Source organism: Pimephales promelas, chromosome 7 (assembly GCF_988280905.1).
Source record: "Pimephales promelas chromosome 7, fPimPro1.hap1.1, whole genome shotgun sequence".
Classification (NCBI taxonomy): Eukaryota; Metazoa; Chordata; class Actinopteri; order Cypriniformes; family Leuciscidae; genus Pimephales; species Pimephales promelas.
The window spans coordinates 6,283,120-6,297,164 of NC_142775.1; the positions used below are offsets into that span (position 1 = coordinate 6,283,120).

Below are 14,045 nucleotides of genomic sequence, written 5' to 3' on the forward strand. Positions count from 1 at the left end.
TTAGCCACTTTTTAATCATGCGTCGAATTCGTACGAATTGGTCGTGAGATAGTGTTGATCATACATGGCCACTATCTTCCTGAGCTGATTGTAAAAGTTGTAAGTCTCTGTTTGCAAAAAAATAAGAGATTTTCTGGACAAAAACAATTATGAGGTAAGACGATATTTGTCACACACAGGACGCTCTCATGGAGACTGGAAGATGATAACTATGATTACTGCATCGGCAACTAATTAACAGTCTATCAGATTAATAGATTAAGTAATATATGAATTGCTACTATTAATTAAATGTGTCATCATGTATTACTTCCTTAACAACAAAGGCTATATTGTTAACTAATAGTGTAATAATGCGTTGTTTACCACAATGGGACAAAGCCATGCATTTTCCAGTTGCTTTAATTAATCAGTAGCGATGCAGATCCATTCAGACGGAAAAGTGATCAATCAAAATAATTAAAATTCAAAATAATGCAAGATGCAAGAGTGAGCTAGAGAATTAGGAATAAAGAATCGGCCGTGGTCTTTTGGAATTAATGCAAATTATTATTTTGATACTTACACTTTGTGAAAAGACTTGCGAAAGATAATAAAATAGCCTGTCTCAGCTTTTTGGAGAAGTAGCCACAATAGACATGCACATGTTCAGTGTAGAGATGCAACTAAATGTCTGGTCTGAATAGAATATATGCATATGTGTATTGACTACGAGTATATGATATTAAAAGATGCAATAGACAAAAAGCACAAATGGAGTAATACAAAAATAATATGTTTGAAAGTATTATATAAAACAACCATAAAAGAATATTGAATTATATATTTAAAACCATAATTATATAATCATAAGGCATTTTTTTCTTATACACCAATAAGCTAACGATTTGCAAGGATATCATTATGTTATGACTCTACTTGTTGAGGCACATGACTATTAACTAATTATTAAATGGTTCGTTCACTCAAAGATGAAAATTATCCCATAATTTACTTACCCTCAAGTCATCCTAGATGTACGCTCACCTAAAGGGTTGTTCAATTTCCCAATAATCCTTTAGGTGAGTGTGCATGAGTTTCTTCTTTCATCCGAACACAATCAGAGATGTATTTATGATGTATTTAAGCTCTTCCAAGCTTAATAATTTTATATAATTTATACCTTTTTTATTGTTTTAAATATGCTCAGAGGGATTTAACCATTCTTTTTTTTTTTACATCCTTTTTAGTCAAAGCATGTGAAAATAATAAATATTAAATAATGCACTGATGCATATTTAAGTGTAATTTCATTACTTTCAGAGTGCATATTCACATGTCCTGCAGAGAGCACCAGACCTCGCTGTGTTATTCATCTCCATGGTAACCTCGTCAAAGGCCGCAGTTAAATTCCTGCAGGTCACTCAAACATGGTGAGCAAGTGTGGAGCGGGACAAATTAGAAAGTACACAGCTAGTTAATGTTTGTTGATCCCAGTAACTGTTGAGGAAATCTAAATCTGGTGTTTGCAAAGGATGCCATTTTGTCTTTGTTTACAGCTCACATAGACACAACTGCTAGTGTTGTTGACTCTGAATGTAAGCTTGCAGTTTTTACAGGGTTTTTTTTATTGCTTAGACACTAAAAGTGGAACATGAATCCACGGAAGTCAGTGAAAGTTACGAATTGCAACCAACAGAAGTTACGGTGGCTGACAGGAAGTGATGTCGTCTGACACAGCAGAGAGTAGCCAGTTCAGCAGTTTACAAAGATAAATTAAGAAATGATGTTCACTGTTTTATTCAGTAAAACGATATGTAATTGCGAATATTTTTCTTACCAGTTCATCATTGTGTAGTATTTTACTTCCTTGCACGAAGAAAAACATGAGGCGAAACGCGTTGGTCCGTACTGTAGAAACACATAAGAGGACCCGTGGTGTGTGTAGATAGAAATGGCTCATTCTAAGGTAATAAAAACATAACGTTTTTATACACCATAGTTATGTATATCATATTGCATTTCTGTCAACATATCCTCCTAAATATTACACAATGCACCTTTAAACTCAGTTTGCTATTGTAAAACAAACTTTTTGCAAAACTCTAAACAGTTCTCTACATTACATATACATCATTCAAAACTAAAAGCTTTTTTGTTTCCTTTGGGGAATACTGCCATTTACAGTAAAAAAATAAAGCCATCTGAAATATCTGAAACGCTTCCAGTACTCATTTTCCACAGATGGATGCGTTCTATCACACAAACCCGCCTCGCCTCACTCACTCGTTTCATTTGCTGCAGGTGAATATTGTTGGTGTTAGGGCTTGAATTTCAGCGAGGGATTACGCGTATTGTACAAAATTTTACTAATTCTTGCAGATTTTGTGTTCACACCCAATGGGCGCACAGATAAAGCCGCCTCTCACTGATAAATTGGGCTCTTTTCCAATGCTAATTGCGCTTAAACGGTCAAATACACAAAATAATGTCAAAATGCTAGTCTATGCGAGTATTACACAGACATTTATGATTTAAGTGAATGGAAACAGTTGAGAATGAAAATGCAGTACATTGGATCTGTGCATCATCTTAAAGTGACAGCAGCCTAATAATCCTGCGGCCAAATTTTGAGATAATATTAAAAACAGCTATATAGCCGTTCTCCCACATGGTATCAATGTCTAATTTGTGGCCAGTGAAAATGCTGAGTGGCTCGTAACTTTGGAAAACCATTGGCCACAGTCGATGGTGGGCAAAAAATTTAAAGGGATAGTTCACTAAACTCAGGATCAAACCCAGTTGACAGAATACCAAATGTGCCAGTTAATGTATTCAAGCAGCACATTCATTTATAATTTTGAATAAACTCCAAAGCACAATGACTAACTGTGTATTTTTTATTTTAATTGTTTGTCAGCTCGCACAACTATCTGTCAACATGCCTTGATGAGTATTGATTATTAATAATGTTATTATAATACTCCCAATCAACTACTGCGGAGGGTAAAGGTACTGTTATTTCACCCTTTTGAATTTCGTTGAGGTTGTGTTCCCACATCGTTAGCTAGTTTGGATCGCTATAACTTGAATGACTGTCAACTGTTGAATGAACGAGTGTCAAGCATGTCAAATCGCGCTTTGTTTACTTCCAACCGGAAGTCGCGCCCACTTTTGACGCAAGGCCTCATGGGGCGTAGGATACTTGTGGATAATCACTCATATTACTGCGTCCCTGTAGGTATGGGAATCGGTTGTTGTGAGTGCAATTACTGACGTTGCTAGCGTTGCTAACAGAAGATTAACATGAAAAACATTAATAAAGTGAACATTTTCAAGTTCAAATGGCTGCGTTTTAAAAAGGTGTAGTCATAATATATATATTTTTTTAATGTAAGTGCCTGGTACTCGGCTAGTGCTACCATTCTAACAGCTTTCCGGGTGGCGTCCATTTTTTTCTCCGACTCGGACACGCAAAACAAATAGAACGCTTGAAGTGTGGACGTGACGTCAAATCCGAGGTCCGAGTCGGTTCGTTGGCTATAACGCACCAATAATATTGACTGCAAGAGACTCCCATTTTGGCTCAACAAACATTGATGTAACTTTCACAGTAGCACAAGGATATTCATTTGGAATTTAATAACAGTAGTTTTACTGCAAAAAAATTACGATTTAACAATTAATCTTTATCAAGTAACATATATGGACGAATTTATATACTTCCCTCTGTTTTTTAAACCTGCATCGCTGTATTTAAAAAAAATAAATAAATGTAAATGAGGGATCGGTCAAAATTATTTTATGTGGTAATCACCAATAGGCTATGCCTCTTACTCAAAAGAGCTTAGCATATTAATCTCAGAACATTCCTTTAACACATGATCCGTTGTCAGGCTTTGAGTATGCGTGGAATCCTGGGAACGGAGGCAGATAAGAAGCCCATGATCATAATGACATGCGATAATCGTTCTTACAGTGTCCCGTGCATGTCTCAACACATTTCAGTGCAGATATTTTGATTTTCGCTGCTTTCCTTTTGACTCAAGCCAAGGGCTGTTTGACCTCAAGAGACACCGCATTTTACCACCCTGCAACAGCAACAAAGGGGGATCCCCCACAATTCCCTGCGTCACAGGCAGGAGCGGCCTGAGAAAGAATGCAGTGATGTCCCGATGTTCTGACATCCTCATTGTTCTGAACCCCCACCCCCATCACTTGTAAACCAGCTCTGGGCTTTTGTGCTGCGGGAGTTGGGTAGATTTACAGCGATGCATGCTTCACAAAAGAGCCCGCACTCTGTCACAACACTGGCCGATCAGGAGCTCTCACTGAGATTAAACTCAGCACTTTACCAAGCCACTGACGCAAGGAAAACGGGCAGACTCGCTCGTTTCTCTGGGATTGTATCACAGGGTTTATGGATGTGTCTGCACAGTCTAGCAGTGAACATGCCTGTGCTAGTGGGTTGGTCCAACCGATCACACTAAATGCATCTCTACTGTATATCGTGCAATTTATCCGCTAAAGTGAGTTTTTACGTGCATAGGATACACATGGGTTGGTTAGGGTATGTTTAGTAGTGGTGTGGGGTGTGCGTGTGTAATATACGTTTGGGTAGAATTGGTGGTGTGGGGTGTGAAATGAACTGCGTATCATTTCCACGTAAAAACTCATTTTCACGTATTAATTGCACGATAAAACACAATCCGATCGCATTTAGGTGTTGCATTAATGTTGCTGACATTTTCCACTGTTTTTGGCCAATTCCAGTTTCTAATGTTGATTCTGCCTTTGCTGTTTTGAAGGTTTTTTTTTGGCACTGTGTCCTGCTGTTTCATTCATATGTGTTATTGTGGCTGTATTTTGTCTGGTTTATGTCAAAACCCGAGTGTGAGAAAAGCAGAAAGTGTTTTGTTTCCAAGATGCATTCAATTGCCAGGCTGCAAACAAGCTTTTTTTTTAACTAATTATAGGTTTTCTTCATTGAAACACAAACATAGTAAAAAATCAATTACTTTAAAAACTGCACACATCTTTAAAAAAAACCAAAAACCTGAGTCTCTCCCTAATGTCTCACTGTCAAAGTTTGACTCTTTGTTTTCCCCTGTTTTCTAGTTTTTGGTTTAGTCCTGTTCTGATTTCCCGCCACTCTTCAGTTTCCATGTCAACCCTCATCAGTTTACCTTCATCACCTGTGTCTTGTTAATCACCGCCTTCTGTATCACCTGGTTTAGTTCATTAGTGTGTGTATTTAGTTCCCTCTGTTTGAGTCAGTCTTGGTCGGTCAATGTTTATGCTACCTGTGTTTGCTCCCGTCTGCCTGTTATTGCATGAGTAAAAGTTAAATTCGTTTGAATCTGGACTCCTCCTGTTCTTCTGCTTGCACCACAGCGTGACACTCACATGAGTGCCAATGCGGCAGATATATTTCAGTTCCCATTTTTACAAGAATTATTTTGAGACATTAATCTTTCATTTCTCTCTGTCTTGTAAATGTATTCAGCTCACTTGTGTTGAGTCAAACGCTCGCTGTAGCGGGATCAAAAATCCAATTGTCATCATTGTCATTCAAAACAACTTTCTTTATTCTGTGGCGATAAAGGTGTGTTATAGGCTATATGACATGTTATAGTCAGATATGGCAGCGCTACTACAGCATGCATCACCATAGCCTTTCTTCCGCAAGCCCACGTGCAAACTGCTGCAAATGAAACGTTCAAGCATTGCATATATTTTGCCAAGTGTAAATGGTAGAGATTTAAGTAAATGGATGGCTATCCGATCGACAGATTCCTGATTTGAATAGTAGAGGAAGAACACTAGTGTTTACTGAAGTTGTTGCTAAGTTAACTTTTGTTTCTCAAAGTCAGAAAGGAACACTTCCTCAAAGAGTTCCTCCAAAATAGCTGTCAACACAACTCACACAACACAACATGGGTGTTAGTTCACCCAAAAATGTAAAGTCAGATGAAAAGAGAAAATGTGTGCATTAACCATTGGTAAAGCAGCGGGTAACTATTTACCCAACCCTCATCTGACCTCTGACCCGACGCATGACGAGTGACCTCTGAGCTGACGCATGATGAGTGACCTCTGACACGACGTATGACACATGACCTCTGACCCAACGCATGACGAGTGACCTCTGACAGATACATGACGAGTGACCTCTGACACGACACATGACAAGTGACCTGTGACCCGAAGCATGACGCATGATGAGTGACCTCTGATCCGACGCATGACGAGTGACCTCTGACCCGATACATGACGAGTGACCTCTGACCTGATGCATTACGTATGACAAGTAACCTCTGACCTGACGCATGACGAGTGACCTGTGACCCGAAGCTTGACGCATGTGACCTCTGACCCGATGCATGATGAGTGACCTCTGACCCGGCGCATGACGAGTGACGAGTGACCTCTGACCCAATGCATTACGAGTGACCTCTGACCCAACAGATGGAGAGTGACCTCTGACCCGATGCATGACGAATGACAAGTAACCTCTGACCTGACGCATGACGAGTAACCTCTGACCTGACGCATGACGAGTGACCTCTGACCCGATGCATGACGAGAGACCTCTGATCCGACGCATGACGAGTGACCTCTGATCCGGTGCATGATGTATGACGAGTGACCTCTGACCCGATGCATAAGGTATGACGAGTAACCTCTCAACTAGGGATGGGACGATAATCGGTTTCACTATAAACCGTGATAAAATGTACTGACGGTTAGTATTATCGTTTAAAATTTAATTATCATTAAAACCGTGTTTGATTATCGCGATTTTAATAACTCACTGAATCCTGTCGGCCAGTCTGACGCAGGCGCGCAACATGCAATATTTTTTTTAATTAAGTTACTATTCGAGAAGGAATGGCGGAAGGTAGTGACCGTGCTCAGGAGGTTTTTCAGCCTTTTAAGAAGACCAAATCTGAGGTGTGGTCATATTTTGGGTTTTACAAAAGTCCTGAGGGAAACTTGATCGAGGATGGTCACCCTGTCTGCCGAACAAAAAGTCACTGCAATAGAAACACTTCAAATCTGCCGAGTCGTCTTGTGTGATCATCACCCGAACGCAAGGCAAGTTAACTTTGACCTTAATACCAAAACTACGTCTGGGAAACAATTGGGCACGAAATGTTGTTTTGAGTTGAAACATTTTTATGTCACTCACTTGAAATAGACGTGAAGCTTCCGCGAAGAAAAGTTCGTAGCAAGTGGCTTTGAGCCAAAGACGAACGAACAACTTCAAACAAGACTATTATTAAGAGTGATATTTTAAGGGATAGTAAAGTATAGATACATCACGTATTAAACCGATTTTATTTTTACCACATAATTACGGGAACATATTGAATTGATAATGAGATTAGCTAATGTTTTAAATCTTACCTGTTTATGAATTCATTTTGTAAAACAATCGTCCAGACGAGATATATCACACCAATATTATCAAACTATGTAAAAAATAAATCAACTCTGATTTCATTTTTGCAATACAATCAAAAACCGGAGACGCAAGACGGCAAGTTGTATTTGAATGAAACACGAGCGCCCGTCCGTTGTGAATGTTATGGATGTGCGCTGTGTAATAATGCGTTGCTATTGACGACGGGCATTATAAAGAAGCAAATGCCATAGAATAGAATCTTGCTTAAAAAACTGCATAGAGAGGCTTGTTTTATTTATTGTTTGTTGATTTTCAATTATAAAATGAAATGAAATGTTTTCAGTGTGAGCATCAGTTCTTTTTGAGCACTTTCATAAATTTTTTACAAAAACCGTGATAATATTGATAATCACGATTATTTTGGACACTATAATCGTGATATGAAATTTTCATACCGTCCCATCCCTACTCTCAACCGACGCATGACGAGTGACCTCTGACCCGACGCATAAAGAGTGACCTCTGACCTAGCGCATGACGAGTGACCTCTGACTCGATGCATGACGTAAGACAAGTAACCTCTGACCCGATGCATGACGAGTGACCACTGAACTGACACATGACGAGTGACCTCTGACCTGATGCATGACGAGTGACCTCTGAACTGATACACGACGAGTAACCTCTGACCCGATGCATGACGAGAGACCTGTGACCCGAAGCATGAAGCATGACGAGTGACCTCTGACCCGACGCATGATGAGTGACCTCTGACCCGACGCATTACGAGTGATCTCTGACCCGACGCATGACGAGTGACCTCTGACCCGACGCATGACATATGACGAGTAACCTCTCACCTGACGCATGACGAGTGACCTCTGACCCGACGTATGACGAGTAACCTCTCACCCGATACATGACGAGTGACCTCTGACCCGACGCATAATGTATGACGAGTGACCTCTGACCCAACGCATGACGAGTGACCTCTGACCCGACGCATTATGAGTGACCTCTGACCAGACGCTTGACAAGTGACCTCTGATCCGAAGCATGATGTATGATGAGTGACCTCTAACCCGACGCATGACAAGTGACCTCTGACCCGAAGCATGATGTATGATGAGTGACCTCTGACCCGACGCATGACGAGTGACCTGTGACCCGAAGCATGACGCATGATAAGTGACCTCTGACCCGACACATGACCTCTGACCTGGCGCATGACGAGTGACCTCTGACCCGACGCATAACGAATACCTCTGACCCGACTCATGACGAGTGACCTGTGACCCAATGCATGACGAGTGACCTATGTCGCGACACATGATGTATGACGAGTGACCTCTGACCAGACGCATGTAGAGTGACCTCTGATCCCTAGAGGACAGAGCACAGGAAAACACTGGTCAAGAATTAGAAGCCTAAAGCGAGAATTTTAAAGAGAGATGTGGGAGGAGCTTGAGTTAACTTTTTGTCTGAACCGCGAGAGACGTCAAAGCTAACGCTACTCCTACACCCTACGTCATGCGTCGGGTCAGAGGTCACTCTCACACCGAAACTAGACTTGCCCACAGCGAGTGATTACTGGAAGCTAGTAATTATAGTATATAAAGTAATAAATATTGATAATTTTCTTACACAAACACATGTCTTCGCTTCAGAAGGTCTTTATTAACCCCCTGGAGACATACGGATTATTTTTATGATGGATGGATGTGCTTTTTTGGGCTTCATAATCTACACCATTCACTGCCATTATAAAGCTTGGAAGAGCCAGGATCTTTTTGAATATAACTCAGATTGTGTTTGTCTGAAAGAGGAATGTCATATACACCTAGAGGATGACTTCAGGGTGAGTTTTTGGGTGAACTATCCCTTTAAATTCTGTTAATCGGCCACAGTTATCTGCTAATACCAAGAGTTTAATAAGACTGAAATATCAGATAATTATTTATCTGTTTTCAGAGAAGACCTTTTTTTTGATAAGGAAGGAGTATGTGATGTTCAATTATTGTTGGGTAAGACATGTGAAAAGTTGCAAATGAGCCATTAGCACCTAGTTTTACACAGCTATTTTTAAAGCCAGCAGGTGAAACCCCATTGCAGTAAGTTCAGTTGGCTGTGTTAAAGAAGTCTTTATTGAAGTCAAACCAGAGCCGAGGTGTCTGGTGACAGCTTTTGTTATTCTGTCAGAGGATTCTCTGTTCCCTCGTCCTGATCTGATACACATGGAAATGACTCGAGACTCATTGATGGAATCAGTCTGTTTGGTGACTGCATACATTTTGACGGATGCTAATGGAGATTAAACCTTAATTTCCACACAGAGTCTGCTGACTCATTTCTTACAGCGTAAAAGACTAAGTGAACGAGGGAAAGAACGAGAGAATGCAGTAAATCAAACATCTAAAGGCATTTCGAATGTTAGTTCTTGTCCCTGATGGATTAACTGGCGTTACAGAAACACGATTCAAGGAACTTTTTTGGTGGGCTGTTTGATTAAACGTTCCTCATTGACGATGTGTCATTTCTATATGTGCAGCTCACAGACACTGGTCCTGATTCTCAAGGTTTTGGTTCAGAAACCCCCAAAGTGAGTGTTTAACTGTCGACAGCTGACACCTGGTCGATGACAGGTGTAATCGTGGGGGGTTTAAAGACAGCAGTGACTGACTTCTCCTCATGTTTCTATTCATCAGTTTCTTTAGAGACAGAATACCTGTATATGCCTCTTTTTTATATATTTTTTGTGTGCCTGACATTAAACTTCACACTCCCATAAAATAAATAAATAAACACAACCATTGACTTATAACCGTGAACCCAAATGCGTCAAACAGTGATGGGCAACAAACCAACTGGTATTTGTTTTATTCATTATGCAATATTATTAGGGCTGCCAAATGATTAATCATGATTAATCGCATCCAAAATAAAAGTTTGTGTTTACGTAATATATGTGGGTGCACTGTGTATAATTATTATATATATATATATATATATATACACACACATGCATGTATATTTAAGAAAAAAAATATAATTTATATATAAAATATTTATATTTATTTATAATATAAATTATATATAAATCTATATACAGTATATACATGAAAATATTTATTAAATATATACAAGAATGTTTGTGTAGGCTATTTATATATATAAAATTATTATACACACTACACACACATATATTACGTAAACACAAACTTTTATTTTGGATGCGATTAATCGCGATTAATCGTTTGACAGCCCTAATTATTATTATTAATTATGAACCTGTAGTAGTTTTTAGTCTTCAGTGAGGTAAGAAAATAGTTACTGATTAGCTAATAGTGAACTACCCCAGCCCAGTCGTCTGAGCGCAATTACTTACTGATTTGTTAATCAGAGTTTCTTGTTAGTTAACAGTAGTAGCCTTTTAGTCACTGTAAAAAATATTTTCAAGATTTGTTATCACAACATATTTTCTTTTGTCAAATCAACTTTATAATAATTTATTTAGTTGAGATAACTTATTATTTTGAGTTTCTATTGATTAAATTAATCTCCTTCATTGTATTAACTCACTTGTTCCAGTTCAATCAACTTAAAATTTTAAGGCAACCCAGGTTACTTACTTTTTTAAGTTAAACCAACAATATTTTTTACAGTGTAGTAATCATAACATTTTTTTCTTTTGTCAAATCAACTTAAATAATTTATTTAGTTCAGATAACATATAATTTTGAGTTTCTGATGGTTAAATTAATCTCCTTCATTGTATTAACTCACTTTTTCCAGTTCAATGAACTTAAAATTTTAAGGCAACCAGGTTACTTACTTTTTTAAGTTAAACCATCAATATTTTTTTTACAGTGTAGTGCGTTACTCATTTGTTCCTGTGTGGTTATTCATTAATGAAGGAACAGTTTTGTATAGCGTCACCCACACAGTAATGATTATGGAAATTTTGAGTTCACATGCAACAGTTCTTTGGCATAGAGTATTATTGGATATTATCAAGAAGATATAGTAAACAATCGGTATATGTTCTTGTATAAAGCGATTCCGTGTTGATTTGTTGTGAATGCACTATGCTAGCTTTCAATGACTGTTCATAATGTACAACAAACTGATGGCCTCCAATTCATATTCCGTCACTGGCAGGGTCACATTCCCGGCATAGGTCACATTGGTGGTCTCCGGTCTTTTGTCATGTTGAGCGATTGTAAGTGCCCACACAGTGAATCAGCAGTGATCTCACAACAGGGTCATTCACATTCCTCATGCTTTCAGACAGACTCACCCTGCACACACGTGTCCCGCCATTCAAGCCTGTGGTAAACATAACTTTACGATACTTTGACGATTTGTTCTACAACTTTTGGGTGAACATCCGCACCCAAGCTGTCTTGTCTACACAGTATAAATATGAAATGGCAATTGACCAATTTAAGATAATCGGTTGCCTCAAATGAAATGAGTTTGTTTTAATTCATACTGTAAAAAATACTGTAAATTCACAGCTGGTCTTTTTGCTGAATTTTTACAGGTTAATTGTAGTTGATGATTTACGGTAATCTTACTGTAACCAAAATTGCCAGTAAGTTGCTATAATTTTCCAGTGATTTTTTTTACAGTGTAGCCCTCTGATGCTCTTTGCGTATCTGTCAAAAATAAACATTGAAATGAATAAAAATTAAATGTTTTTATGTAACATTTTGTATTTTTAGGGATTTATGGTGCTAGATTATATTTACGCTGTTGTAAGATTCCATTTATTCACTTTTCCAAATGTAAATCTTGTCATAAATTTTAAAGTACAGACTTACGTTTGATCTATTTAGATCTCTAGACAACACTTGGTAGATTATTGCTGAAGTGAAAAAGGTTTAAAAACGTGAACTTAAAAATAGTTGCAGATTTTTTTTGTATTGTTATGAAAAATACACAATTTTCAGTTTTTATGTGAAATATATATTTTCAAAAACACGGTTTACTCTAAAACCGCAAGAAAATCAAAGTCATAAATCTAAACAAGTTGAGTTCCAAATTTCAGCTTGACATCTCAATAAACGAGGTTTCGATAAGTTTTTGTTTGGCCGCAGTACCAATATTTTCCACTAGACAGACTTACGTTTGATCTATTTAGATCTCTAAAGACAACACTTGGTAGATTATTGCTGAAGTGAAAAAGGTTTAAAAACGTGAACTTAAAAATAGTTGCAGAATTTTTTGTATTGTTATGAAAAATACACAATTTTCAGTTTTTATGTGAAATATATATTTCCAAAAACACGTTTTACTCTAAAACCGCAAGAAAATCAAAGTCATAAATCTAAACAAGTTGAGTTCCAAATTTGAGCTTGACATCTCAATAAACGAGGTTTCGGTAAGTTTTTGTTTGGCCGCAGTACCAATATTTTCCACTAGATGAAATTCGCTTTCCATTCATTTCGCTCGTTTTTGACCGCGTGGAGCACAAGTGTGTCAATTCTTTTCAGGACCATTTAAAAATTGTTCGAAATCATGATTTTATTTTGTGTTCACAAGTTTCCTACGATTCTGATGAAGTAAAGACTTCTAAACATATATTTTTGGTCAAAAATGACCGAAGAGCACCAGAGGGAAATAGTTACTTATCAAAAACCTACATTTTCAAAAAAGTTTAAATATGATTGACAAAGAGATTGTCGTCACCTTCATAGATAGTGCTTTACACAATACAGATTATTTCGACGCAGCTTAACAGTGATACACAAGAAAATAATCATTCAGTAATGCGAACAGACTCCAGTTCTGCACGAAAAAGACAGTTGTAAACAGTCATTATTCAACTGAAGTCAGTTCAGTGTTAACTCAGTTCATAACAATAACCGTGTAAAGCTCATTAATTATGAAATTAGTTCAATTAATCTATAAGGCATCTCTGGAAAAAAAGAAATGTGATGTCATCGTCATCCCACTCAATTCAGTTCTTGTCAAATAGTGTCAGAGCAGTCGGATCAATACCATTGCTGAATATTAAGTGTCCTCAACTGAGCAAGCCAAAGATAAGGAACCCAGTCTTCATCTGTGACAGAATGGAGAAAAACACCTTGGGAGAAACTCTTCTGGACAAATGAACCAAAATAGTGCGAATATTATTCCCGGCTGCATCACAAGTCAGATTGTGGATTGAATTGTTGTCAATATACTGTAACAGAAAGGTTAAAGAGGATCACACAGGGAACAGTGGACTCATCATCCTTTAAACCATGTCTTAACCGCAGGAGGATTCTATCGTATTGATCAGAAGTAGAGCCATTGTTTTCCTGTGATGGATGACGTTTATTAATTTCCTGAAAGAGACCATTACAGTAATACTCTTTGTGGTGAAATGATGATGATGCACTTTATGCATCAGCTTGGATGAGAACGGATGACTGTGTGTGTTTGCGTGTGTGTGTGTGTGTGTGTGCGTGATCCCATGTTGTTTCATTTGGAAGAGTTTTTCCAAATCTAAATGTTCTAATCACAGGTTAAGTGCATCATCACACACTAATGGGGTTTCAGTGGTGGAAGAGCAAATACCTTCAAACAATAATTAAGTTATTATGTACTCTCTGCCAATATGTTTACAATTATAAAGCAATTTTGGAAGTGTTATATGGATTTTTTTGCAATT

At 38.0% G+C, this 14,045-nt stretch overlaps 1 pseudogene; it reads right to left on the bottom strand.

Annotated features, from left to right (window-relative positions):
- Positions 1 to 5,866: 5,866 nt before the first annotated feature.
- On the bottom strand, positions 5,867 to 8,308 carry LOC148978258 (uncharacterized; annotated as a pseudogene).
- Between the last annotated feature and the right edge of the window lie 5,737 nt (positions 8,309 to 14,045).